The sequence below is a fragment of the Odontesthes bonariensis genome, chromosome 7 (genome assembly GCF_027942865.1).
Source record: "Odontesthes bonariensis isolate fOdoBon6 chromosome 7, fOdoBon6.hap1, whole genome shotgun sequence".
NCBI lineage: Eukaryota > Metazoa > Chordata > Actinopteri > Atheriniformes > Atherinopsidae > Odontesthes > Odontesthes bonariensis.
This window is the reverse complement of record NC_134512.1, coordinates 11093893-11099169: the sequence shown is the minus strand read 5'-3', so window position 1 is coordinate 11099169 and position 5277 is coordinate 11093893.

The following is a 5277-nucleotide window of genomic DNA, read 5'->3' as shown; positions in this document are numbered from 1 at the left end:
AGAATTTGATAGAATATAGAAAACATCAAAAAATTTAAGTGGGATACTTTACTGTTTCATAAAAATTATTAGCTAATATTGACATCATCATTACAACATGCCTCAAAAAAGTTGTGACGGCATCATATTTAGCCCCATGTAGCATCTCCTCTTCTTTTACCAACAGTTTGTAAACACCTGGGAACTGAGGAGAAGAGTTGCTGGATCTTTGCAAGAGGAATGTAGCCTCATTCTTGTCTGATTCTTGTAGGATTTCAGCTGCTCAACAGTCTTCTTTGTCATCATAGATATAGGCTTCTGAACTAGGTGCTGATAATAAGCTGGATGGTCCCTCTCCTCTTTAGTATGGAGAATTCAGCATGATTTTCACAAAGAATTTCAATTTTTTAAATTGTCTGACCACAAAACAGTTTTGCCCTTTGCCTCAGTCCTTTTAAATAATCTTTGGCCCAGAACCAAAGCGTTTTTTCTGCCCTTTGTTGCCTCCCTCCTAACATTTTTGAATTGTGGTTCTGCTATTAAATTTAAGATAAGCCAATATTTACACGACACGGTAGATTGTCTCACTTTCAACATTTAGTATGTTTTTAACATTGTATTGTGATTGCAATATTGGTTTATGAGATTATCAAATCATTGCAATATGTTTTTACTAACATTTCACAAAGCATCCAAGCTTTTTTGGAAGTAGGATTGTAATAGATGAAGGCAAATCTTGTGATCATCAGCATTTTTATCAACCTCTCTGACATAGTGGTTAGAGAGATTGTAGTAAAACAGTCAAACAAAATCTGTAAAAAATAGGAACTAAGAAGAAGAAAAAGAGTTAAATATGCTGTTTTTTTTAAGTCCATGTTCTTTTAAACTATGTATTTATATATTGTATTCAATATATGCATTTGATTTAAATGTACCCACTAGATGGACAGGATACCAAAAACCTTTTCACCTTGTGCAAACAGCTATTTACACCTTTATTTTCACATTTCCTCTGACATTGTCATTATTGTTGATTGGACATCAATGCAAATTCCATGCAGGTAGTGTTGATCAGGATACAAATAGTAATGAATTTACAAACTAAATCCAATATAAAATGAAATATTGCAAGCCTCAGATTGCACTTTAAAGATTCTATTCTGTGCCCCTTTTTAACACGCTAACATAACTTATATGTTTCCTCTGAAAGTACATTTCAGGTTTCAACCCAGAATATCACACAGATACATCATTCTACCATTCCTATCACACCCCTGGTTTTTAGGCCTCTTCTAAATAAGATTTTTAGTGTCTGTAGCTTTAAATGAAAGAGGCTGCTGCTGCCCACACGACTCTCGAGGACTGAAGAACAAAAAAATCATAAATAAGGAACATGCTTTACCCAAATCTATCTTTTGTGTATCAAACTCTTGCACATGTGGACTTGAATTTCAGCTGTTACAAGTTTGTAGTTGCCTGACGGACAGAGAAGAGCAGCTTGGATTGATTTCTGTTAAAATGGTTTCATGGTGGAAAGAGAAGAGTAAAGAAACATAAAAATCTTAGGGAATTTCTAAAACATATTGTATACTCCACTTCTTACCCTTCCATTTGCACACTAAGTATGATACTTTCTCCATTTCCCCTTTGTGAGATTTCTAAATTTGAGTTTATGTGAAATTAAGGAAAACCAGAAGCCTAGTCCATATGCATACACGTTATGATCCCCTGCAGTTGAGCTCACCTTAAGGTTCAAGCTAAATGTTGCAACAGATCACTTACATAACCGTCTGACTTAGGTCAACTTCATATTATATTCCCTGATAGATTTTTTGGTTAAGTGGTATTTGACCTCAGCAGTGACCTTAGCGTTGACTTTCATGGGGAAATCACAGCTTTCTGAGTGTTATCCTCAATTATACAAGTGATACATCACGAAAGAAAAGGATGCTTGGTGAGTTATGGGTAGGACATAACTGAGATGTGTGAGATAACAATATACCACGTCTTGCACAATGGGGGTACCAAGTTTTGGGAATAAGACAAGTTTAGTGAGATTCTGAGATACCATCCATAAGGAGCAGAAAATGAACTGAGACAGATGTAGTTTATAAAAAAAACTGCAGCTGTTCCAACTTCTAAAGCTTGTATATTTGTCTTAAAACAAACCAAATGTTATTCCGACTGTTATTGCCTACCTAAACTGATTAAATACCTCGACTTCCTTTCTAAGTAAGTGATAAAGTTCACCCGTATGAGCGGGGTGAAACACACAGAAGAATAAAGAATGAAAAATAACCATGCATCACACAATGGTAGACAGAAATGTACCAAGAAGTCAAAGGCCCTTAAGTTGGTTACGTCAGCCTTCAAAATCTTCTGAGTCTGCCCAGCTTGATGCATTTAAGGCAGATTATTGCTTTCAGTTGTTAGTCCTTGCTGGGGAGAGAGGAGAAACAGAAACTCCGCTTTTTTTTTTTTCCTGACTAAAACCCATCCTTACAGAATTGAGGGAACTCTTGCGGGCACACGTACATCAGTGGTATGGCAGAGAGCAGAACAGACCCTTTTTCCGAGGCGGGTTGATGGTGGTGGTGAGGAATGTCCGCATCTGTGTAGGGGATATTTTCTGTTTTATTGCTATTTTCTCAAAAATGCCAGTGAACGCTGCGGTGAAAGGACTGGGAAGCAGTCCCAGTCTCTCTACCTCATGTTTGTCCATGTGTAGATCAGATACCAAACCAGACGTAGTTCCTAAATCTAGTCACCACAAGTTAATAAAAACAACAGAATGATTGTATTTACTTTGTATTGTGTTTTATTTTTTTCATTCTTTTTATTCCTCTGCAGTGTTCATGTTTATGAAGCTTTTGTTAACAGGTTTGGCTCTTATGACAGGATGCTGAGTATCTGATTACTCTATAAATACCCACATCAGCAGCCATGCTTTTCTACTGTATACGGACTATAAAAGACTTCTGTAGACTTACTGCTCATGTAATTACTTTTCAGGCAAATTTTACTGACATTACCCACAGGGCATGTAATCAGAAAAGATGATGTGATTAAAAAAATAGCACAATAGATCAAATAAAGAATTAAGGCACTATCGAGACAAATTCTACATCTTTGCCAGACTGTTTAGTGTTTACTGAGGTGGGCTATAGTTTTTGGTTGTACTAAACCAATGATGTCTGCCTGCTAGAGTGGACGTTCTCGTGTGTTAAAAACAAGCTGACGGATGATAGGGGAAGGTGTGTGTGGCAGATGTGCAGGCTTATAGATTGACAGGATGTTTATCAGGAAAACTGCAGAATGACCCCATGGCCACTTCATAACAGAACAGTAATAAAGTGGTCAAAATGTAATATACAACACTCAGATGGCCTCTAATTCTCCATGATTGTCAAAGTTATGGTAGATAATGTGCAATACAACTTCTACTGCCCTATTGTTAATTTGGCTTGCTGGATCATTAATTTATCATTTTATTGATGTATTCAATATAGATAAAATTGCCAATACCCTGTTAATGTGGATCCATTCTAGCCGAACAGGTTTGGGAAAAGGTTCTTATTTTCTTTCTGGCTGAGAATCATATTTAAAAAAAATTGCTTTATGTGTAAATGATTTAACTTAGCTTTACTGACTTTAACTCAGTGCAGAAATAAAATCCAAAAATAGCAATCCTGACTCTGTCTGAACTTCTTTGTACTTCTCTGAACTTCTTGTAAGAAAATCCAAACCTGCTAAGCTACTATTTGTACACAAACTTAAGAATAAAAGCCTAAAATTAAACAGATTCCTTTCTAGAACACAACAAGGCGATGCCATGTTGGTACATCTTGGGGCCAGCAATTACTTAGCATCTTATGTTAGTGTTGTTAATGGCACCTAGCCTTAACTTAATTATAAGAAAATATTTTAGTTGATTTTGTTATATATGTTTTGGGGGGTTTTTTTGCACAAAAACAACAACAAAAAACCCCACAATTCATAGATTTAGTCTAGAAAAATGGATATTACTAACTTAACTTATAGTAGCTTATAGTGCAGAGAATCAGCTAGCCTTGTTTTACAACATGCCACAGATAAGCCCTGGTTAATTCTAATAAAAAAAAACAAAAAAGTTTCTACGTATAAGTAGAGTAGCGCAGGAGAATAACTTGAGAAGATCTCACAGGCAATGCCATATTTTTAAATCTTGAGCCAGCAGCTACTTAGTGTAGCTTAGCTTATCTCTTAGCATAGAGATATGATTATACAAGTTAGGGTAAAAAAAACTGGCTTTTTTGAAGAGAGGAAGATGCTGTACTTCTTTTACATTCTCCTATGCTGGATGTTGACCAAGATCAGCATTATGTTTCTGAAATTCACACTTTGGGACACAAATTTGGTCTTTCCTCTACTGTTGTTGTGCATGTAATCTGTATTTTAAATTGTCCACCCTATGGTTGAGAAGAGGGTCAGAGTCTAGGGGACCAAGGTACACTGTATGTAGGCTATAGGCCTGCATGTATACTTCCCATTAACAAACAAGGCATTTTCACTTTAGACCAGTATAGTGAGACAAAAGACAAGCCAAAAATGGACAGCTACGCTAAAAAAAAGCCACTTGAGGCTACCATTTTTTAAAAAGCAAATTCACAGAACAAGCCCAAAGCAGCAATTGGAGACTGTGTAAAGTTAAGATACTGTTAGTGTATCAATGTTAAATCTTTAGTAGATGTTGTATGAGGTGCAATAACTCCCAGTACTCGAAAACAGAAATAGGCCCACAAAGAAAGATCCTCAGAGTTGTTTTTACACCTCAAATTAGGGCTTTGTTATGTCAAGGTGAGTCACAGCATGACAGGTGCACCTACACTAAGTGTTAGAGTTTGTTATATGATCAAGTTAAAGGTAGGATGTTTTTGGGGCATTGGACAAGAGAGGGGATTAAGTTAATGTAAAACGTTTAACCATTTCAGGAGATAACTTCGATTTGAATCAACATCTGTCTTTTGTTATAAGGATTAGGGAGATTAACCGATGCACTGTGAGGTGATAATGACCCACATGCTGCTGTTACCTGAAAAAAAAAAAAAAAAAAGATAGTGAACAGACCCATGCGTGAATACACAGGTAAAACCAAGGAAAACATGCTTTACAGTTAGTTAGATTTCACTTTTGTCTGCGCGAGTGAAAGGGAGGCTGAAAAAGGGGGTGTTCCTCCTTGTCCCCTCCTCCTCGCCCAAGAAAAAAACTTGACCAGCCCCCTTTCCATTCCCATGGATCGTATGACTGGAGACTCCAGCT